Consider the following 25,950-nt stretch of genomic DNA (forward strand, 5'->3'; position numbering starts at 1 on the left):
TTGATTCCCTCCATAAAATTTGTTAGGAAAGAAACATGTTCAAGAATTCCCGTCCACACTCAATGGACAAAGATGTGGCAATAGAAGCACTAAATCTTTTCCTAAAGTATGTTGGAGTTTGTTTTGCTGATCGTATGATGACATGATCTGATGGTTCGAACTGTTAATATTCTCACTTTTGCCAGAAACAAGCTATTGTCTCATATTTGTGTTTCAATAATAATCTTGATCATTGATTCTTAGAGTTGAACGTGAGCCAATTGAAATTTTCTTTCCAATGTTCTTAATCTATCCACAGATAGCGATGGTCACAATCATTTGTTCAGCATAATTTTCTTACAGTGACTCACTTATGATGCTAATTGTTATTGAATAGTCAATGGAAGCAGTGGTTTTTCAATTCTCATCAAAATTGAGAAGTGGCCATGCACTCCTCTAGGGTAAAGTTTGGTTGGCATGGGCTACTGCTGATGAAGAAGAAAGCAAAGAAGTTGGCTAGAGCAAGATGTTTATATGGAAGCAGAAGAAAGCAAGAGATGTTTATGTTGCCCATATCCAATTTGACATTATGATATAAGCAAGCAAGCAAAGAGAAGGTGAATATTACTGCCGAGCACCGCAATAAAGGGAAGACACCATCCCAAGTTAACATCAAGGTGGATGTGCTCTAAAATGATGAATTGTGGAAGCTATTCAGAGATAAAGCAGGCGACGACCCTACCTTGCACTCCATTGGTAAGGGAGGTTGTCAAAGAATACTACCGCCTTCCACTCGTGATTACAACACTTGGAAGGGTATTGAGATGTGTACACAATCACAAGGTGTTAAATAATGCACTTTGACAGCTGAAAATGTCTACCCCAAGTAAAATCAAAGGCATGCCATGGAGGACAGCATGTTAGTCTATCAAAGTCAGCTACGATCATTTTCCTATTGAGTTGAAACCAGGCTTCTTGCTCTGCTCCCTGTTTCCCAAAGACTATGATATTGACGTGGATTCAACGATCAGATGTTGGAAGGAGGTAAAGGCTGGGTCCTCACTCATGCCTTGGTGGTAGACTCACAAGAGTTTCATCACATGGGTTCGAGTACCCATTGTGGTGAAATTCCATTAAGGTGTGAGTGTGTGTGGAGAGCGAGTGCGTGTAAAAAAAATTAAAAATTAAAAATTAAAAAATGATGATAATAAAAAAAAAAAAACAAACAAACAAACAAAAAAACGAAAGAGGTAAAGGCTGTTTAAAGGACACTGGATATCTGAGGAGATAATTAACAGAGGGCATACTTGGGTTGAAGAACTGAAATCTTCTTGTTTGTTATTAGAGTGTACCTGCACTCTGGAGCAGTTGAGCCTTGACTAATAATTTATATATTTGTAACTTTTTCTTGTTGTACATATTTATGACACATTTCAGAATTTTCAAAATAAAATTTTAATTTTCTGTTAATTTGTCGTAAATTATAAAAATAAAAATAAAAAGTAAAGAGAGAGAGAGAGAGAGAGAGAGAGAGAGAGAGAGAGAGAGAGAGAGAGAACATAAACAAGAATGGAACACATCATATTGTTATTGATAATGGAGTTTATCAGCTACATGTTCAATTGGATTTTTAGATCTCAAATGTAACTGCAATGTGGCCTACCTCCTCGTTATGAATAATGAAGCATGCTACTAAAATTCTATCTTTTCTTTGATTGAATTAATGGTTCACAATTCTAAATCAATTGTGCATCTGAACGCAATCTCAACAAACATGAGAATTCTTTTACTAGAAACTAACATTGCTGAATCAAAATAAAGGAGGATTACCAAGACCCATTATCAGTTAGGATTAGAAAAATTATCAATTATTGGAATTATGGGCCTCCAAAGCAGCACTTACAATTTTGGTCATTCAATAGCTAATGTGTCTACATTATGTGTAAAGCAGAGACTACAACTGAATTTAAAAGAAGAAAAGATAGAAAAAAAGATAGAGAAGAAAAGGATTTCCTAGCGGAGGCATATGACTAGAAAAATCCCACATAGTCAGAAGTTGACTGGTCAAGCACCCACACAACACTTTAATGTTGGGGATGCATAAATTAGCCTACACAAACCCGTGATCAACCATGGCATGATTAAGAGGAGTTATTGCCAATGGATTAACTTGCCCTACAAATTATTTTTTTGTAAAATCAGATATTCAAGTAAACCTAAAATATTGATATGAAATACAAAAAGCAATAAGAGCCAACAAGGAAGTGTTGTTGAGTCTAATTGTGGGGGCATTTTTCTGGGCTAGACTCTTATGTTAGTTTCGCAACATTTAAAAAAATTGGTGGTGACTCATCCATCTTGTATGTGGCATTGATGTGATGCCATCCAGACCATGCAGATTGTGCCTCCCACTGTGGATGGAGCATATAACCAAGATAACACTGATCAAACAATCCTAATCATCCAATCAATGGCTAACAAATGAATGGTTAAAAGTAAAATAGTGAGTGATCCAAATTCAAATGAAAAATAAGATGGTTTACCATCTCATCGGCGCCATGGTTTTGTTATTATCCATCCACAGTTACATCATTGATTTGCATGGTCCGGATTGCAATACAACTGTCTTATGTACATCGGAAGAGTCACCACCATTTTTAAATGGTGTGAAACTAACATACCGATCAAGCCTTTCTTTCTCTACCTTGTGGCAGTACAGAACTCATTAGCCACATTTGTCATGCTTCAATTAAATGGTTGATTTGCAATCCCCAATTTGTATCTCTATGAAGAAAAGAAAGAAAATAGAGAAAATAAAATATGAAATGTTCCTCTTTTTTGTTTAATTAAAGGATAATTAATTAAACTATGGTTTGTTTCATCTAAAACAATGGTGAAGTTGCTTCTTCTCTCTTGATATACCATATGTTTCGGTTGTGGAAGACCGAAACCTGACAATACAAGCAGCAACAGCATCATTGTCGTCTTCATCAACAACAACAACAACGAGCTAACTTAAACAACATTACCAAACACATTCATTTGGCCAGTTAAGAAGGACAAGGCACACCTGACCAAATGACAAGAAGAAATGAAGACATACATGGCCTACCCAGCTAGCCTTTACACATTGCAGGCCTTCCAGAACTATTCTCCCATGACAGAAGCTTACACCACAAACCATATATATAGCCCAAGGAGACCGAGAGAATGGAACAACCTGGAACTGCCTGTTGGCAGTAAGTTCAAATGCCATCATCATTTAGATGTTAAGGAAAGCTTTCAAAGAAAATGGTGGAGGTCCATCCTGCCAATTCACAAGAAGATAAGGAGTATGAAGTACCATCTGCCCCCCTAAGGCCATTCACAATAATTACTTCCATAAGTCCTACCAATCTTTAGAAATGCCCTACTCAAGCCACTGCAGATCAACCAGTTGATTGGTTGATCCAACTTACTCAAATCTCCGTCTTTTCCTCCCAAATTGATGCATTTAAAATTATCCAGTGCTAAATGCTAGTACCTAAGCGTCAGTTATCAAGCACTTAATTCCTAGGCATGGGGTACATATGCACAGGATCTGTACTATTCATCCATAGTGCCCTATCTTGTACAGACCATAGACCTCACAATAAAAATAACACCAGCATATGATTGTAGCCATCAGTAAGGGATTTTACCAATGAAGTCAACCATTGCTTGGCCTTTTTCCTTACCATCCATTTGTAGTCAGCAAGAATCTATCATGGATATTATGCTTCATAGATGAATGGCAACCATGTACACATGTCTACCACATTTAAGGATATTAATGCTTCATAGCTTAACTTAGATAATCTTGATGGCACTACATCTTTCCTCAAGATATTAATTTCTTATTTGACATGAAAGACACAATCCTCTTCGAGGCATGAATGCACAATGAAAACTGGATGATAAAAGCTTTTTTAAGTACAAATTGGACATGAACATTAATTGAAAACCCATGAGAAACATGTGACAGTGTTCTATGCCCATATCGCACCCTTTAGACACAGAAATATATCGATAGTGCATTGGAAATATCACATGTATCAGGGAATGTATCAATGTCTGGGAAAGTGATGGAACTTTTCAATGAAACATCAAGAGATATTAAAAGATTATTACACAATTGGAACTCAAAACACTACAAAAACAAGTATGCACAATAAGTTTCCATTTTACAGGGGCCTAAACTGTGTTGTCTAACAGCAGTGATGCCTCCTCTCACTGGGCCTGCATATAGGCTTTCTTCTCTTTTCCTGGCAAGGGATGTGGGCAATTTAGTACTCTCTCTCTCTCTCTCTCTCTCTCTCTCTCTCTCTCTCTCTCTCTCTCTCTCTCTCTCTCTCCTGGCTCGGGATATGGGCTGCCATCTTTTGTCTTTCATTTTCCTTTCTCATAAAGGCTGCTATCTTTTGTCTTTTATTTTCCTTTCTCATAAATTTTTTCACTCTGCCTAATGTAAATGGTAATATAATTCTTTTCTTGCCTTCCAACTAAAAAAACTAAATAAATAGTTTCATTCCAAAGTAGATCCCATACTCAGGAAAGAGTCAAACTATTCCCCACAACCATGACATTGATTTTTAGCATTCTCACTCAAAGTAACAAATGGCTCTTCATGTTTCATGTGCTACACTAAAGATTCTTTATTGTTTAGATGTTCATCAATGCCTCACATAGCTATAACTGTTCACTACATATCTAGAGTGCTCAAAATTGCCCAATCTTCTGAGACATTCTAGTCTCATCGTTTCTCTCCACAAAGTATGATTTATGATGCACTCCTCCATATCCACCGTGGAACAAGATTTTACACTTGAAAATTGAACAGTTATTTTTTACTCAATATATGTTGTATTTTTACTCTAACAAAAATCACACAGACAGAAAAATCATAAACCCATCAATAATAAGTGGCCAAAAGTTCTAATTTATCCAATAGATGGCTAAATATTCCATTAGTAGGATTTCCAATGGGGCGTTTTTGGTGCATGGGCCATTCTCATTGAGTCCCATCTAATCAACATTTTGGATGTTGAAACCATAAGCCTTTTGTTAAAAATTGAAAGCCTAGACATATTATACAATCTCACGGACTAACATTATATAATACCTTGTGATTCTTTGTTTTGATAGGTGTATAATATCTCATGATTTACTCTTACCAAGTAAAACATTTTGGCCTTTCATGTGAAGAGATATTTGGCATTTTGATTGATCCAAGAAGGACAAGAAACTTTTATCACAAAACACAATTGACATTTTTTTTTTCTACAAAATATCATGTGTAGTAACACCTCGCACTCACCATTCCTGGTGGATGGGGATCACATGCACATTTGAATATTTGATTCCCTCAGACTCATTAAAATTTGTTAGGAAAGAAACATGCTCAGGGATTCCCACTCACACTCAATGGCCAGCAAGAGATGTGGTAGGCACTACATATTTTCCTGAAGTATGTTGGAGTGTTTTTTTTTTTTGGCCTCTGTTTCATGTGTCGCAATCCACTGGAATCCACATGCTGAGATGATCTTGTGGTTTGAACTGTGAATATTCTTGCAACTCACATAAACAAGCTATTGTCCATAATTATGCTTCATTAACAATCCTAAACTTTGATTCTTAGGGCTGTACGTGAGCCATTGGAAATTTTCTTTCCTATAGTTCTAAATAAATCCATGAATATTGATGGTGACCATCATCTCTTCAGCATAATTTTCTAACAATGACTCGTATTAACAACATGGATGGTTCAAATAATCAAAATATTCAGCATGCGGGCCCAATCAATGGTCGCACATGCTAGAATTCGAACATGTGGGCCCAGTGAGCGGCAAGAAATGCTAGAATCTGGACTACTACAGAAGCAAAACAAACTCATTATTGTAAATTAGTTTCCTTAGGCCCTGTTTATTTACCACTCAATTTCAAATGGCAAAAATATGTTTCCATTGGGATACTTCAGTAGCTCAGCCATGTTGCATTTTATTCATGAACCAAAAATCCTTTTTTTTTTTTTTCAAAACTTCTATTTGTCAGTGAACAAAATCTAGCAACCTTGGATGACCCATCGCAGACATGTGCAGAGGAATGGAATGAATTTCATAAATCCCTTTTCCACTCAATCCATAAACAACTTGTTAATATTGGTCATGAAAAATAATTCACAATTTATTCTCACTGGTTTCATTTATGATGCTTTTAGTTATTGAATAGGCAATGGGAGCGGTGGTTTTTCAATTCTCATCAAAATTGAAAAGTTCCCATAGACTCCTCTCAAGGAAGATTGGTTAGCATAGGATGCTTCACCAATGAAGAAGAAAGTGAAAAAGTTGTGTTGTGGCTAGAGCAAGATGTTTGCATGGAAACATGATAAAACAAGAGATGCTTAGGTTGTCCGATTCTGATTTGATGTTATGGTATAAGAAAGCAGGCGAAAGAGAAGGCGGATATTATTGCAGAGCACTGCAATAAAGGGAAGTTTTAGAGGGTCACAATGGCACCACGCCAAGTTAACATGAAGGTGGATGTGCTCTCAAATGATGAATCATGTAAGCTATTTGAAGAGAAAGTAGTCGATATGGTTGATGACCCTACCTTGCACACCATTGGCAAGGGAGGTTGTCAAAGAATACAACAGTCTTCCGCTTGAGATTACAACACTTGGAGGCTACTGAGAGGTGTAAGCAATTACAGGTTGTGGAATAATGCACTATCATAGCTAAAAACATCTGTCCCAAGCAACATCAAAGGCACATGGCATAGAAGACAGCGTACCAGTCTATCAAAGTACGCTACAATCATTTTTCATGTGAGCTGAAACCAGGATTCGTGATTTGCTGCCTGTTTCTTGAAGACTATGATATTGATTTGGGTATAATGATCAGATGTTGGAAGGTGGCAAAGGCTTTTTAGAAGACACCAAATTTCTGGAGGAAATAATAAACAAAGGGCATACTCGGATTAAAGAACTCAAATCTTCTTCTGTTATTAGTGGGGGAAGAAGGGTGTGCCTGCCTCTCTTGAGAAATTGGGCATTGTCGAATGATTGATAATTTACAGGTAACTTTTTTTATTGTTGTACAAATTTAAGACACACATACCTTACATATTTAAGACACATATTTCGGAATTTTCAAAATCAATTTTTAATTTGCTGTCATTTTGTGGGGAAAAAGTTTACAATATATATATATATATATATATATATATATATATAGAGAGAGAGAGAGAGAGAGAGAGAGAGAGAGAGAGAGAGAGAGAGAGAGAGAGAGAGAGAGATTGGTATTTATCAGCAACATGTTCGATTGGTATTTTGGACCTCATATGTAATAACATGAAACTAAAATTATATCTTATATATGATTGAATCAATGTTTCACAATTCTAAGTCAATTGTGCATCCGAATGCAATCTCAACAAACATGAGAATTCTTTTACTAGAAATTAATATTGATGGATGAAAGTAGAGGAGGATTACAAGCCCCATTATGAGTTAGAATTAGAAAAAATTATAACTATCGGAATTGTGAGCCTCTAAAGTAGCCTGCACAGTTTTGGTCATTCAATAGTTGTCTCTACATTACGCGTAAAGCAGAGAATACAACTGCATCTAAAAGAGGAAAAAGAAAAAAAAAAATTTAACATTGTATGGTCTTCTGATTTGGCAAAAGGAAAATGGATGAGAATTACAAGTTCAAAGAAATGACAGGGAGATTTTTATTTTTATTTTTAAAGGATGTTTAGAAAAAATAGGGAAAAGAAAAGGATTTCCTAGCTGAAGCATATAACTAGAAAAATCTCACATAGTCAGAAGATGATTGGTCAAGAACCCACAAACAACACTTTGGGGATACATAAATTTGCCCACATGAGCCCGTAATCAACAATCACATGGAGTAAGTTGCCCTACAATTTTATTTTATTTTTCTAAATCCAATATTCAAGTGAAGCTAAAATATGGATATGAAATACAAATAGCAATAAGTGCCAACAAGGGAATGCCGTTGAGTCTGATTGTGGGAGCATTTTTCTGTGCTAAACACCTAGGTTAGCTTTGCACCATTTTAAAAAATGATGGTGACTCATGCAGATTGTAGGTCCCATTGTGGATGGAGCACATAATTAAAATAGCACTAATCAAACAGTCATAATCATCCAATCAATGGCTAACAAATGGATGGTTAAAATTAAAATGGTGAGTGATCCAAATTCAAATGAAAAATAAAATGGTTTATCAATTCATCAGTGCAATGGTTTGGTAATGATCTATTGATAGTTATGTCATTGATTTTGCACAGTCCAGATTGTAGTACAACAAAGCCATACGTATGTTGGAAGAGTCACCACCAGTTTTAAATAGTGTGAAACAAACATACTGGTCTAGCCCTTCTTTCTCTACTTTGGACAACATTCACACGATTGAATTAAATAATAGATTTGCAATCTTCAATTTGTATCTAGAGGAAGAAAATAAAGAAAACAGAGTAACTAAAACATGAAATGTTCCTCTTTTTGTTTTATTAAAGGATAATTAATCCAATTATGGTATGTTTCATCTAAAACAGTGGTGAAGTTGCTACTACTCTCTTGATACACCGTATGCTTCAGTTGTGAGAGACCAAAACCTAGCAATGACAGCAGCAACACCATCATCATCATCAACAACAACAACAACGACGACGAGGAGGAGCTAATCTGAGCAACATTACGAAACACATTCATTCAGCCAGTTAAGAAAGACAAGGCACACCTGACCAAATCACAAGAAGAAATGAACACATACATGGCCTACCCAGCTAGCCTTTACACATTGCAGTTCTTTGAGAACCATTCTCCCATGATGGAAGCTTGCACCACAAACCATGCATATACACCAGGAGATCGCAAGAATGGAACAAACTGGAACTGCCTAATGGCAGAAGTTCAAACATCAGCATCATTTAGCCGTTGAGGAAAGCTTTCAAAGAAAATGGTGAAGGCCTGTCCTACCAATTCACAAGAAGATGAAAGAGTATGAAGCACAACCGAACCCCCTAAGGCCATTCATAATAATTACTTTCAAAAGTCTTACCAATCTTTTGACTAAAAATTCCCCACTCAAACCATTGGACGTCAATCAATTGATTGGTTGATCCAACTTGCTCAAATCCCAGCTTTTCTTTGAGAAATTATTCAGTGCTAAATGCTAGCATCTTAGTGTTAGTTATCAAGCACTTAAATTCAAGGCATGGGCGGCACACACATACACAAGATCTGAACTATTCATCCATCATACCATATCTTGGACAGACTATACAGACCTTACAATAAAAATAGAACCATCATATGATCATAGCCATCAATAAGGCATTTTATCAATGAAAGTCAACCATTTCTTGGACTTTTTGACAACTGCCCATTTGTAGTACTGAAGATTTATTTATTTATTTTTAATAGAAAGGTGAGAGCTCACCACCTGTAATTTTGTTAAATGGAAAAACGGCTGATTTTGGGGTAGGCACCACAAAAACAAACATGACCCACTTATTATATGTATCCACAAAATAACAAGAGAAATCTGACCAAGGATCAAAAAGACAACACAACAAACTAAACCACACCAACCACTACCCAAAAGTGCCCAAAACTATGGAGGCCGGGCAGCTGCAAAAGGCCTCAAGAAACACCCACAATAATTCTCAGCAGCAGCCTAGACCTGCGCCAAACCATCCGCCATTCAGCCACAACCTGCAATCACACCACATCAAATAGACAGCGCCACCAGTCAAAAAGAGAAACCATCTCGCCTCCAACACAGACCCAGAGAGAACTCCAGCAAAATCCACATAAAAACCACATTCTCTAGTGACTCTGATTCCAAAAAACATAACATCCCGAGATTCCACTGGGCAATGAAACGTAAACAGAGCTGCGCAAAACCAAAGAAGGGCGAGCCCCAGAAAATAAAAGGGTAAGGCCATTATGGGGCAGCACCACCCACATTCCCCTGAGCAAGCAGTGCCACCAATGACCCACTCCAAATGAACAACCAACAGACCAATTGTAGTCCTCAAGAATCTATCATGAGCCAAGATCACCTATTACTGTGATTTTTGGCTCCATCCACAACAGGGCCAAATAGACGAAAGGTTCGTACCTTGTACATGTCTTCCACATTTAAGGATATTAAATGCTTCATGGCTTAACTCAGATAATCTTGATAGCTCTACATCCTTTCTCAAGATATTTATTTCTTGTTTGATATGAAAGACACAATCCTATTTGTGACATGCATGCACAACGGAAAACCAGATGATAAATAGATAAATAAAAGCACTAACTGGAGGTAAACATTAATTGACAATACATGACCAGTGTTTTCAACTACTGGTATCAATGCCTGTATCACACCCTTTGAACACAAACATATAGGCATTGCATAGGAAATTTCGAATGTATTAGGAGAATGTATCGTTGTCCAAGGGAAATTTTGGGTAAGTGATGGTAAAAGAGATATGATTACACACTTGGAACTGAAAACACTACAAAAAAACAAGTATGCACAGTAAGTCTCCATTGTAAAGAGGCCTAAATTATACATTGTCTAACAAAAGTGATACAATTATTTATCCAAAATGAAATAATATCATTCAAATATCCTATAATACAAGTAATGCATTCAAAAACCAAAATTAAAGAGTGTGAACAATCTGTAGATCACCGTACAATCACATATGATTTCTCCACACCAATTGCATTTTAAAGGGTGAAAGTAAAAAGGATACAACTGGGTGACCATCAATCATCCCAAAACATCAAAGAAAACCCTTAGCAAGTCCCCTGAATTGCCCCATGAACTTGGGCCCATTCTACAATAAGACTCTCGACTTCAGAGAATTCCCTTATATCTTGTGTTGCCAACCAGCAAAATAGATAGTATCAGCCAACACTATCAATCTTTAAATTACTGCATGTGACCAAGTATCCTGAATGTTGTTATCTAAGCTACACAGATCAAACAAACAGTCTGTATTAAATATGAATTATATGATCCTTAGCCCACAAATATGCATAGGTTCTTAGATTTTCAGTTTGCGCAATATAGGTCCAATTTATGTCTGTCATTTAGCAATCCAAACTCAAGGAAAGGATGCTGCAATAAATAAGAGTGGGATGTAGAAATCAATTCCCACATATTAGACACGCCCATATGTTGGTTTGTGGTAAATAAAAGAATATAGCTAGAAACTTAGAAGAGAGAAAATTAGTATAAGATGTATTTCCAGTTTCTCCACATATTTGTCTACATTACCAAATGGTGTCAACTTGGCCTCAGCAGACTCCAGAGCTTCTGTGCTGCCATCAAAGTTAAGGTGAATATTGCTTTCCATTGAAGGGCAAGAGTATAATTCATAAAGGGTACTCTGATGATTCCCTCACTTATAATTCGTAAAGGGTACTCTGATGATTCCCTCACCATTTTCTAGAGCAGACAAGCTCAACAAAATGAAGGCTTGAGAGATCAAAATGAAAATTCTTGTTTTTCTGCATCAGGTCCTGGCCCAATCTGAAGTTCTGGGCCATGAGGTTGAAATTTTGCTAGGAGTTCGAATGCTGCAGTGCATATCCAGGAGTCTGGAACCTCTTCATTGCTGGAGAGTGGATTTGGAACCCCCTGGATTCGGAACCCCCAGGATTAGAAACCCCATGGATTTGCAATCCTCCTAGTGTGTTTGGCAACCTGGAGTGTGAATCAACTTTAATCCAAAAGTAACTGTCCATGGTATATTTACAGGGGTTTGAATTTAATTACTAAATCAACTTTAATATCTCTAATTAGTGAGATATGTAATTTTTGACACAAAAGCTGTGATAACCCCGCTGAAATATGTGCTTTGCCCGAAAATGATGAAATTCCAAGTCTCGGATGGGCCACAAGCACAAGATCATGTCTGAGTAACTAACCAACTATTTTTAATCATTGATTTACATGGATAATGTTTGGACGGTGCTGGACAATGTTTGGATGGTGTTGATTTACATGGACAATGTTTGGACGGTGCTGATCATCATTCGTGGGCCATGTGCCCAATGGAATGATAGTGTATAGTCACACACATGTTACACATGCAACTATTGAAATGATTTTAGGTGTAACCCAAGCTCTCACCGTGGATTACAAAACCCTCAAAGAGGGGATTGGAAACCCCCTGGATTTGAAACCCCAAGTTACTTTATGCTGCCAAACAACCAGGGGAAATCCCCTCCAATCCACGCTGCCAAATGACCCCTTAGTCTGAGCATTGCAGGCAAGAGTCTTTCATCATTCTAGCTCTGAATGGCAGCGGATCAAGGATGCTGCAGGGAAATCTAGACGAAGCCAGTCAAGTGACATGTCCAAGTCCAGCCAATGAGCAAAGAACCAATGTCGGATAGCCTCACGAGAACAATTCAGTAGCAGATGTCTTAGCAAAGATGGGAAGTGGTGTGGAAGGATATAGATTTGTGCAGAACATGAAGAATTTCCCCAGCGACATTAGAGGCAGTTTTCTCTTAGACCAGTCAGGTGAAACGGTGGCTAAGGTTTGCAGTGTATGTAATTTCTTGGCAACTTTGTGGTTGAAATTCTATTGCTGTCTCTGGTTGGCTGATGGCGAGTTATGGCATGAGTTTTTCTTTTAGATGCCATGTTTGGGTGGTTTTACTTTTGGTTTTGAGAAGTTTTGGATACCGGTGATGGTGTGGTTGCTTGTTTTGTGTTGCAGAAGTTTTTTTTTTTTTTTTTTAATTTAAAGTTTTTTCCTGCTGCATTGTAGATATAGTTTTGTGTTGTATCGAGATGGGAGGGCATTTCCTTCGTCCTTTGGATAGCAAGAAAAGGTTTTGGGAAGATAATGGCATTAGGAGAGTCTGTTTTCAGCACATTTCTGTAACTTATACTGGACCACCTTGGATGAGGTTAAGGACACCATTGTGGCTGATAGCCTGTCATGCAAAGGCAATCCTCTGAATTTAACAGGACAATGATTTCCAAAGATAATTCAATCGAAAAGTACATCAATAAATATTTGCATCAGTGAAGTTATTTGATATCCTGGCAGAGTATGACAGTCATAAGCATGAATTAAGCAGTTGAAGATATGGCATATATGTAACTCAAATTAAACCATGTGAATTGTAGAACCTACTGCAGATAGGTCATAGAACCCAAATCAGATGAGTTTGATTATTATTATTTTTTTTTTTGGTTAAGAAAATTGAGAGCACAACACCTGTAACATTAAAAGATCTGTACAAGGCATTGAGGTGGACGCCACAAAAAGGACCTCACCTATCGCATGACACAACTCTTTCCTTTATACAGCGATGCACAAGGTCTCACAGGGCTGAACCACACAGACAAAACCAGACCAAAATAGGAAAAGTACAATTCTTCCAGCCAAGCAGGAAAAACAAAAAATTTTTAAAAAAAGCCTACCCAGTAGACCAACAACAGGGGAGAATCAATCCTCTGAACTAGCATGCATATAGGACCTCTGCCCTCAATTAATAGGAAAGAAGACATTTTACCATCTATGCTCCATTCAAACTGCAGCGAGCCAATGCAACAGAATAATTTGGTGCATTCCTTGGTAAAGCATACCTTGCCTGGAATTTTTATTTTATTATTCAATTACTATAGCATAGCCCTCCCTACACACAGCAGACCCCATTCAAGAAGTCCTTCCACATACCACAGATGATCAGATTAGCCGTCCCTATAAACATCAGCCCATTCACAGGACAGACATAGATCAGAACAGCACATCACTCCACAACAATCCACCCCAATCTACTACCATCTATACTGCTACACAAGGGAACAAAAAAAGAATAACAGTCTGAACAAAAAAACATTCACTTCATGGCTATGGGCATGCCAGTTTGCTGACAGACAGGTTCTGAAAGTGGCAACGACCAGTTGCCTGACGCTTTGTAGGAACACAACTGAAACTTGCAGCTTAATCTTCAGATGATACCCGACCACTGGAAGAACATCTTCCACCCTGATTTTCAGATAAGTCTTGCCTTCTTCTTGTTTTTTATTTTTATTTTTATTCAAAAAAAAAGAAAAAAAGATGTACAATCATTTGCATGGGCTCCACAAAAAGGAACAGGCCACAACTATCATCGTATAGAACCGACCGCTATACAGCACAAAAAACTTTCAAAAAATATAAAAATACAGCGCCATGACAACGCTATGTACTTAAAAGGAGAGACTACATCCTTGTATTGATACACATTTGTTTGCCAAATTTGGAAAGTTGACTATTTGGATTTCAACCTTCTATTTAGAAGTAACCAACTGGCCAGGTAACATATCAGTTCCATCAAATTTTTGTTCTCGACGCATGTAAAGTGGGCTCTGATTTACACAGTTCAGTTCTGGTTACCTGTATGCCACATCACAATTTCTGTGTGCATGTGTATGAAACATCACATTCTTCCAGAGTATCAAAGTTTTCTCTTTACGACAATGGGACTTAGCTGGATTCGAGACAGCGTAGACATATTGCCAATGCATTTGTAGTCCGTCCCCATTAACCGCTCAGGCATTGACTCGGTAAGAGTCAATTCTAATAAGAAAATGCAAACACTAGTAGGAAAAAAATAAATAGAAAGTGTATAAATTTCAACAACATAAATTTCATAAATATTGTATTCAAAGGGCATATTTGTAATTACATCCATACAAGAAGAAAATTATTTTAATGGCCCTAACATGCGAAGGGTAAATAAACTTATTGATGGTAATTTCATTATTTAAAAGGTTAATTACGTAATTTCATAGGGGCAATGAAAGAAGACTTACCTCTGAGTAGTATACATTACTTCTGAAATTTATACAGTACAACCTTGGAGAGGAGGTTTTTAAGGAGAGCATATTGTTTTAAGTTAGAAGGAGGTGCATTTAGATGGAATCCTTGTTTTCCCAGGAAACAGAAATTCAGGAGTATGTCATACTACAAGAATAATAATAATAATAATAATAATAATAACAATAATAATAAAACAATATTGTTTCTATCTCGGGGAAGAGAGATATGTGGAGATGGGAGTAGGGTTCTAATGGGACCTTCACAGCAAGGCTTTCAATCATGAATTAGATGCACACATTTGGCAATTCCCAAGGGTACCAAGAAAGGTGACTGTTTTTGGATGGTTTGTTGCAAAAGGAAAATTTATCAGTGTTGATGAACTCTAGAAAACAAAGATGATTCTCATAAATGGCTGCATCTTATGTCTAAAAGTATCATTATGTTTCTCCACTGTGAATTTTCATCTGTTACATGGAGGGTTCTTGGGACCTTTGGGATGCATTGGGTTATGCCAAAGTTGGTTTAGTATCTATTCCAGGTCTGGAAGGTATCAAATTCAATCAAGGGAAAGTTACCCAGTGGTGTTTGGTGATCTTAGCCACACTTTCGTAGGAATGAAAGGAGCAAATTAATAGGACTTGCAACGAAGTGTAATCTGGTGTCATGGCATTTCAGAGGCCAAAACTCTTGGTTTCCATTGTTATAAGGGTTGTAAACTGCAAGACAGAGTCAATCCTTAACGATAGTGTGATTTGGGGTGGATAGGAATGACTTCTCATCTTCCTATCACAGGATCACCGTAAAAAAAAAAATTCAATATTATGAATTAAACAATTTGGCTAAGTTTTGTTGTCCTTGCATTTGCCACATCAACTGATGGACAACCTAATAAATGGACTGGCCTTATTTTGGGGAGGACATTATCTAGTGGGAAACACCTGATGGACAGCTTAAATCTCATACCAATTTGCCATGTTGGCACATGTAAAGCCATCTAGACGGGCTGCCTAGTAACGCCCATGGGCTTAGTGAAGCTCTTGATGTAATGTATCCAGTGTCAGACACATGCCATATGGTCAATCTGGAAAACCCGATATCTTGTCATTCGATTCAGGTATTCTTTTATGTAATAAAAATGATTTTGCATATCCACACGGTTCTCTAGGATTTTCATGTCCATCACATGCTCTGTCAAACACTTGTATGAGCTTCTATCTTAAGTTTGAAAAAAATAATGCTCATGTTTTCTTTTGTCTATGTCCATAGGATAATTAACCCATTGCTTCATCTTGCTGCAGGTAATAAATGTCTCTGCAGTCTCTTTGAAGCAATTGTGCGAAAGTTAAGAGAGGAGAATGGTTTGGACATCATTCGAGCTGATACCCTGTCATGCAAAGGCCATCCTCAGAATTTAACTGGACAATGCCCACCAAAACATAATTCAATTGGAAAGTGCATCAATGAATATTTGCATCAGTGGAGTTATTTGATACCCTAGCAGAGTATGACAGGCATAAGCATGAACGCAGTGGCTGGAGATAAGGCATATATGTAACTCAAGTTAAACAAGGTGAATTGTAGGATGCACTGCAGATAGATCATAGCCCCCAAAATCAGAATGGTTAGATTTATACCAGAAAGGTGAGAACACACCACCATTCAGGTGGGCACCACAAAGAGAAGTGGACCTCAGCCATAGGATGACACAACCCTTTCTTCTTTCCACACACAGCCAAAACTAGACCAAAAAAGGAAAAGTACGGTTCGTCCACCCTGCCTAAACAACCCCCCCCCCCCCCCCCCCAAAAAAAATAAATAAATAAATAAATAAATTTAAAAAAATAAAATCAAACAACCAGCCTACCCAGTAGACCAGACAGGGGAGAGTCAATCCTCTGAACTAGTATGCACATAGGACTTCTTCCTCAACTAATAAGAATGAAGACATTTGATGTAGAGCGGGTCGCGGACAGTTTCATGGCCAAGATGGACCAAAAAAGGCCCGGTCGACGACAGAAGTGATCCGGACCGTCGAACCTTAGATCGGGCGTATCTCGCAATCCGGAATGAGTTACCTGACGTAAAATATACAATTTTGGGATAGAACGAGCTACTTTAGCCAACCCACCCCCACTACGTGAAAAATGAGAAAAAATGACCATCCTTAATAATGTCTTAAAAATTTGAACGTCCACAAATCATTTAAGACGGTCAAAAACCGTCGTTAACTGCAGATGAAAGACGACCATTGACCGTCTGGAATAAGAGACGATCTCTGACCGTCTTATATGCCGCCATTTGAGACAGTCAAAGACCGTCCGTATTAGAGACAGTCATTGGCCGTCTCTTACTGGTAATTTGAGACTGACAAGGACCGTCTCAATTAAAGACAGTCATTGGCCGTCTTTTCCTGTAATTTGAGACAGTCAAAAATAGTCTGTATTAGGGACGGTTCTTAGCTGTCTCCATTTGATACTGTCAAGGACCGTCTTATATGCAGTCATTTGAGACAGTCCAAGACCGTCCGTATTAGAGACGGTCATTGGTCATCTTGTATTGGTAATCTGAGACTGTCATGGACCGTCTTAATTATATACGATCATCGGCCGTCTTTTGCTGGTTTTATGAGACAGTCAAAAATAGTCTGTATTAGGGACAGTCCTTAGCAGTCTCTATTTGAGACTGTCAAAGACCGTCGCTATTAGAGACGGTCCTTAGCCGTCTTTTAGTGGTCATTTGAGACTGTCAAAGACCATCTGCATTAGAGACGGTCCTGCACAAATTAAACATTAAGAACAAAAAAATTAAGAATTTCGAAAAAAAAAAAGAAAAAAAAAAGTTAAAAAGCTTAGAAAAATAACTAACAATGTTTAAGAAAAAAATTTAGATTTTGAAAAAAAAATGTAATTTTATAAAAATCTAGATTTTGAAATAAAAATTAAGAACTTTTAATAATGTTGATAATTTTGAAAAAAAAAAAATTTCGATAAGAAAATGATATTTTGAAAAAGAAAATTTTAAAAATAAAACAAAATTATGAAAAAATTGACAAATTGTAAAAAATATATATATATTTTAAAAAAGAAAACTTGATTTTGTATTTTGAAAAGAAAAATTAAAAAGTTGTATAACAAAAGTGATATTTAAAAAATGATATTTTGAAAAAGAAAATTTTAAAAATTAAACAAAATTGTGAAAAAATTGACAAATTGTAAAAAAATATATTTTTTAAAAAAGAAAACTAGATTTTGTATTTTGAAAAGAAAAATTAAAAAGTTGTATAATAAAAGTGATATTTAAAAAATGATATTTTGAAAAAGAAAATTTAAAAAATTAAACAAAATTGTGAAAAAATTGACAAATTGTAAAAAAATATATATTTTTTAAAAAAGAAAACTAGATTTTGTATTTTGAAAAGAAAAATTAAAAAGTTGTATAACAAAAGTGATATTTAAAAATTGATATTTTGAAAAAGAAAATTAAAATAATTTTAAAAAAAATGTGAAAAAATTGACAATTGTAAAAAAAATATATTTTTTAAAAAAGAAAACTAGATTTTGTATTTTGACAAGAAAAATTAAAAAGTTGTATAACAAAAGTGATATTTAAAAAATGATATTTTGAAAAAGAAAATTAAAAAATTTAAAAAAAAAAAATTGCGAAAAAATTGACAAATTGTAAAAAAATATATATTTTAAAAAAGAAAACTAGATTTTGTATTTTGACAAGAAAAATTAAAGAGTTATATAACAAAAGTGATATTTAAAAAATGATGTTTTGAAAAAAAAAATTAAGAAATTAAACAAAATTGTGAAAAAATTGAAAAATTGTAAAAAAATATATTTTTTAAAAAAGAAAACTAGATTTTGTATTTTGATAAGAAAAATTGAAAAAAAAAAAGGATCTATACCAAATTGAATGGATGTGGCCTACAATACACAAGGTGGGATTAAAAACATGTAAACGTGAAAAGAAAAAAGGAAAAGAAGAAGAAGAAGAAGAGTGTTAACTCGAGGTTAATAAAAAATATACACGTTTAAGAAAGAGGAGTGCAAATCAAAGTTCCTCAATAACTTGGTAAAAAAGAAAATGGTCTAAATTCAACGGTAATATCAGATGGTTGAGATTATCCAATCATTGTGATTTAAAATAAGTGTTCTACCCAACAGAATAGATGTGCCCTTCAACACAATAGAGTGCAGACTAAAGGAGATCGAAGCATATAGATGTTTTAAAAGAATAGTACAACTCAATGTTCCTCAAGATAGTCAAAAAGAAAATGGTCCAAATTAATCCAAATGCAATTTCAGACAGTTAAGATCATCCAATCAGTGTGACCTTTGGAGAGGTACAGGTATGTCAGGTGCAGGGTGGGTGAGTTGCCAACATGAAGAATTGGTACCAAATGCATACATTAGTATAGGCCATTCTCATGTTATCATTTTTCGGCTATTAACTCGTCTGCAAAGCAATGAGATGTAAACTTGCACAGCTTAGATATAGTTTAAGCTGCTTGTTAATTAAAAAGGAACTAAAATATAGTTTAAGCCAAATGGAATCTCAAAAAAAAAAAAAGACGACCAACATCCATCCAATTGTACCAAGTCCACCAATCAGGCGGCAGAGATTGTTCCATGAAAGGCATTCCCAGCTCTCCACCCATCCACAGTCGGCCCCCACATATTATCTCCAATGACTCCAAAATAGTAAAATACAACACATAAGTCTCACTAGAAACCCTAGAACTTGCAGAAACACAAGACATTGACACAGACAGAATTTTTCCCAAATGGAATCAAATTAATATCAAAGGTTAGTTTCCAAACACCACTAGTAGAATCGAACAATCTTTAACAAGAAAACAAAATCAAACCCTACAACCCCTAGAATTCAACATACAGCCTCATCAAAACAGCAAAATCCAAAGGTGAAAAAATCATCATAAGAGCGATTTCATGACCCACCTGAGATTATTGAGTTCTTATGATTCGAAATCACATCCTAAATATATGATGGAAAAATATATGGACGGTGTAGATATACATAAAATATATCAAGGTGGGCCATACACGGTTAGAGTAACACCCATGAAGGAGTTAGCTAAATAGTGAAATGGTACTATAAGGTCACCTCATGGGAACTTCCCATGAGGTTAATCTGTGTGCGCCCCACCATGATGTATGTAGAACATCAACACCATGCATTTGATGTGTCCCATTTAAGTCCAAAAATCAGTCGTATACAAAACTCAGGTGAGCCATAGCATCTAAAACTATCTGAAGACATCCCTAAAACATATAAAAGCATTTAATTGGTGGGGCCCACATGAGTTTTGGATGTGTGTGAAACTTGGGCTGACTCCTCATCCAAGTGGGACACGTATATAATGAATGGGCTGGATCTATGAACCACATCTAGGTGGGCCCAATAAATGATTATGAATGTTTTAATGGGAGGGTAACCCTCTCAACTATAGTATGTGGTGTGGCCCACCCAAGTCATGGATTGACTTTATTTTTAAGCTCGTGGCCCAAAGTCTCGGTTTATGATATCCACATCGTCAATCCATTTTTCCAGATCATTTTAGGGCCCGTTTGGACAGGTAGATTAGAAGGGATTGGAAGTTAAATCCCTAGATTGGCCGAGCGTGCCAAACAAACTGGGTGATCTGATCCTGGGATATATAGCAATCCCATGGATCTTAAGACAATCCACTGACAACACCATCATTACCTTTAAATCCCATCCAATCCACCCTAATCTGGTCAAATTTGCCTGGGACATGTTTGGTTCGAGGGATTGGAAGGGATGGGAAGGTTTAATCCCGGGATTGGCCGAGTGTGCCAAACAGAGTTGATATAGCAATCCGGGGGAATATAGCAATTCCATGGATCTTAAGACAATCCATTGACAACACCATCATTACCTTGAAATCCATGCCATCCACCCTAAAACATCCAATCCCTTCCAATCCACCCATCCAAACAGGCCCTTAGTGGTTGAGTCCACAATTAAAGTATATCTAAAGCTCAAGTGGACCATACCACAGAAATAGTGGGAATAATGATTTCCACCATTGAAATCTTCCTATGACATGTTCAATAGATCACAAATACATGGATGAAGGGAAAACTAAAATATCAACTTGATCCAAAACTTCAATGGCCTCCCAAAAATTTTCAATGGTAGACGTTCAATTTATATTATTTCCTATGATGTGGTCCACTTCAGATTTTTACAGGCTTCAATTTTGACCTTACGTAATAAAATTATATGTTAAAATGGATGGATGGAGTGGATAAATTGAATAAATCATAGTGGGCCCCACAGGACGCTTAGGGTATAAGGGGCCCTATAGGGCCTAAAAATATGTCTTATCTAAGCCGTCTATATATTTTAAAATATTATTATAGGGCATGAAACCAAAAATCATCTAGATTGAAGGCTAAAGTGGACCATACGGTAGGAAACATGGAGATTAAATCACATGTATTTGCTATGGTGGGGAACAGATTGGCTACTCCCCCTGACATTGGCCAATGGCCGGTGGTTAGTGCTCTGTGGGGCCCACCATGATGTATGCGTATCATCCATGTCATCCATCTATTTTTATATATCATTTTATAAGATGATAAAAAAAATGAGTTATATCTCAATCTCAAGTGGACCACATTACAGGAAATAGTGTTGAATGAATTTTGACCATTAAAAATGTTTTGGGGGCCATAAAAGTTTTGGATCAAGTTGATATTTTTTTTTCCCTTCATCTGGGTCTTTATGACCAAATAAACAGATTGGATGTCAAATAAACAGTACAGTGGGCCTTAGGAGGATTTTAATTGTGAATATCCATTCATTAATTTTGTCCTGTGGTGTGGCCCACCTAGGATTTATATCGCTACCATTTTTTACATCAAGCACTAAAATGATCTGTAAAAATGGATGAACCGAATGGATGAAACATGTACATCATGGTGGGGCCCACAGAGCATCGACCACTAGCCACGGTCCCCCTCCCCCCATTTCAACAGGCCGCCCGCCCACCCACCCTCTCTCTCTCTCTCTCTCTCTCTCTCTCCCACATTTCGTTCTTAGCCCCCGCGTGACTCTCTCCTTCTTCCTACCCCTCTCTCCTTCTTCCTACCCCCGACTCTCTCTCTCTCTCTCTCTCTCTCTCTCTCTCTCTCTCTTCCTCACTTGCATCATCTCCAGATCTGGTGCGGCCAGCAACCCCTGCCCTTCATCTCTTCCCCGACCAAGTACTCATTTCTCTATTTAGGTTTTTAATTTTTAGATCTGTAAATCCGCAGTGGGGGTTCGTTGGCCATGTCTGGTAAACAATGGGACCAATGATCTAGATGGCCTGGGTTGCTATAGATGTATACCATGTATACAATGGATGCAGACATAGAATAGTCTTGTCATTCATCATTTGTTGTGAATGTTTAAGGTGTGCACAACATGTGTTTGATGAAATGTCTTTGCTGGAGAAGGTGGATTGCATACTTTGTAACTTAAGCATGTGAGTAAACTTTATGGGGCCACTGCGATGTGTGTGTCTTATCCATGCAGGCCATCTATTTTTCAACTCATTTTATGGCATGAGCCCAAATGGAAGCATATCCAGTGCTCAAGTGGGCCCACCACAGGAAACAGTGGGAATCAAAGACCCACTGTTGAAAACTTCTTAAGGCAGCAGAAGTTTCGAATCAAGCTGATATTTGTGTTTTCCCTATGTCTGTGTCAGCTTATGAACAAGTTGGGTGACAAATAAACATCGCTGTGGGCCCTACGAAAGTCTCAACGGTGGATGTCATAATCCCCACTCTTTCCTGTGTGTGGTCCAGCTGAGCTTTGGATAAAATGAGGATTGCTGGTCTCTGCTGGTGTATACAAAATAAATTCTTTTTGTTGAGCTTGCCAATGTAGAATGTGAATTAGGTATATTCCTTCCGCTAGTTATGATCAGGGTGAACTGATTCAAGAAAATTCTTGTTGGATGGTACAAAATAAATTCTTTTGAACCACCGGAGAAACCAAAATGCCAATGAATTTAACATGTTATATAAATCAAAACACAATTTTTTTTCATCTTTTCATTTTTAGTGCTGATTGTTTATCGGTTTTCTTTTCTATCATGTAGAACAAATGTAATATTAGTAATATCATCCATGGTATTACAGTAATCAATATCAGGGATGCATTTCCACATGATATATAATAATAGGGAATCCTAGTAGTGAGATGAATCATGGAATATCAGAGAAACAATTTCAGATCATCAAGCTTCATGAGAGCAAGTTTATTCTACACATGACTATTACTACTCACCACTGAGCAAGAACCATATGAACAAAGAATGGAGATGAACAATTTTATTTTAACCAATAATACAATGACCAATAATTTATTACTATAACACATGAGATTGCTGAGCTTTGGATGCATGTTAATGGTTTAAGTTATAAATGATTTACATCTTTACAACCTGTCTTGTTTGGCTTTAAGTTGTAAATGATTTACAGTTAACCCCAACAAAGAGTTTGAATAATTGAATAGAATTGAAGTATCATTAGCATGTTATATGTCTAATATATTAGAAGCATAGAGTCACTTTTGTTACACATATGACTTTCCTATCCTTTAAAAAAAAAAAAAAAACAGTTACTTGCATTTGAAATATACCCATTTACTACTAAATCTAAGATGCTAAACAGGATGTTAGCATTTACAAAAAATCAAAAGTACAACTGCTGGGTTATTTACGTTTCATAGTCATTTTTTATCAAAATTGATAGAAAATCATAATCCATGGAATTTGGTTTCTACTCCGCGTCACTCCAAAAGCACATTGGGAAAAAAAAATCCATTCCCACAATAAGGCCAAAGGATTGAAATTTGTGGTTCATCCAAACGGGCCCCATAAAAGATTGCTTCATCGAGGATAATAAAAGAAGGCACCAAAAGAACACGTGGGGCTTGAATTGTGAAATTTCCTTTCCCGCCAAAGTAAGCAAAGTATGCATGTGGCCCACTTTAGAAAGGACAGCACTCAATGAACCATCTTACTCCCATCTATTTTTCTCATACATGTGGGTCTCACCTGATAGTAGACTAGCGTTCTTCTTTTTCTTTTTTTTCCAAGGCATGTTCTCAGCAGGTTACACCTGATGAATGGGCCAAATACTTTCAAGTTGCAGACACAGAGGATGACAGAAGGATTGAGAAAAACCAAAGATACTAAAGTCTCTAATGCATCTTAAATATTTAGAATTAAGAAGTCTCAAGTCCAACCAGTTAGACTGTAATTTATTGCATCTTAAACATTTTTACAAATCATTTTATAAATCATTTACATCTTTACTATCAATTGTATTATCAAATGAAATTCAAACTCTTTGTTGGGATTAACTGTAAATCATTTATAGTTGTTTATAATAATATGAAAAAAAAAAATCTATTTTTGTTTATAATAATATTAAAAAAATCTGTTTGTAAAAAAAATAATTTCATTTGATTTTTTTTGTATGGATGCATCATGCATGGTTTTATGATAAAACACATGTATGTATGTGTGTATATGTATGCATGCACACATGGATGGATGAAACGTATGCATGCATGCATGGATGGACAGATTATGCATGTGTGTATGCATGCATACATGCATGGATGGATTTATGTGTGTGTATATGTATGTATGTATGCATGCATGGATGGAAGACTGGATGGATGGATCATCACGCATGTGTGTGTATGTGTGTATGCATGCATCGATAGATGGATGGATTGTTAGATCATGGATGGATGGATCATCATGCATGTGTTTATGTATGTATGCATGCATGGATGGATGGATGTATCATCATGCATGTTTGTATGTATGTATGTATGTATGCGTGATCCCAAACCTAAACCCGATCCCAAACCCAAACCCAAACCCAAACCCAATTTCCTAAACCTAAACCTTAACTTATTCTCAATTCCCTAAAGCTATAACCTATAACCTATAACCTAAAACCTACACCTAATCATGTGCATATATTTGCAGATATATATAGATCTATATTTTTGGTGATTGGTGACCACATGTGTGGCATGTTTTGACAGTTTATGAAAAGCCTCTTTTTTATTGTATCTCACTTTTTATATGCTACATGCATGTGATATCAGAAATGGATTTGATGCCCCCGAGCAAGAATTGCATGACGAAAGATATATTGAGTGATGAATACATTAAAGGTGTTGAATCGTTTATTATTTTTTGCGAAAAGGAATTCGAGAGGTGTTGATTGGTATAGTTGTCCTTGTGCTAGATGTCGTAATGTGCGTAGGAAGAAAATACTAAGTACAGTTTCTAAGCATTTGATTATGAATGGTATAGATTAGATATACACAACTTGGTTTTTTCATGGAGAACAACTTCCCAATATAGGTGTCAATGCCAAGGCTCTTAGTACATCTGCCACTGATTGTAATGAAGATCTGTTGCCCAGAAGGGTTGATTTGGTTAATGATACTTCTGGTCGTGTTCAACCCGATGACTTAGATGCATGTATGAATGAGGTCAATGAAGAACATGGTAGTCAGCGTCAAGATGACATTGACAATGATACTCAGTACAATAAATTAAGGGAGGATGCGGTACAACCCCTATATCCATCGTGTAAACGTGAGTATACAAAGTTGTCAGTGACAGTTGAGTTAATGAGCATGAAGGCTAGATATCAGTGGTCAGATAATAGCTTTATGAGTTTGCTACAACTACTCAAGAAGATTTTGCCAAGCGAGAACTCTTTGCCAGATAGTACCTATAATGCAAAGAGATTGATCAGTTTGTTGGGTATGAACTATGAGATGATACATGCATGTCGTAATGATTGTATTCTGTACTAGAAGGAGCATGCTAATAAGGAAAGTTGTCCTACATGTAAAGCAAGCAGATGGAAAGTGAATAGTGTTGTAAGATCAAGAGTCTCACATGTACCATGGAAGGTGTTAAGATACTTCCCATTAACACCAAGGTTAAAAAGCCTTTATAGCGTATCATGGATTGCAGAGAATATATTGTGGCATTCAAAGGGGGATAAAAATGACT

At 36.5% G+C, this 25,950-nt stretch overlaps 1 protein-coding gene and 1 long non-coding RNA gene across 3 annotated transcripts in view; one reads left to right on the forward strand and one right to left on the reverse strand.

Annotated features, from left to right (window-relative positions):
* LOC131223503 (disease resistance protein At4g27190-like) overlaps positions 1–25,950 on the forward strand; it is a 126,407-nt gene that overhangs the window by 53,901 nt on the left and 46,556 nt on the right. The gene's annotated exons all lie outside the window — the stretch shown is intronic.
* Positions 2,503–5,429, reverse strand: LOC131223508 (uncharacterized). Its single transcript, XR_009160508.1, has 2 exons — positions 5,120–5,429; positions 2,503–3,286 (listed from the first exon to the last, which is right to left on the reverse strand). It is a non-coding gene; the product is annotated as an uncharacterized LOC131223508 (long non-coding RNA).

This window comes from Magnolia sinica, chromosome 13, assembly GCF_029962835.1.
Source record: "Magnolia sinica isolate HGM2019 chromosome 13, MsV1, whole genome shotgun sequence".
NCBI lineage: Eukaryota > Viridiplantae > Streptophyta > Magnoliopsida > Magnoliales > Magnoliaceae > Magnolia > Magnolia sinica.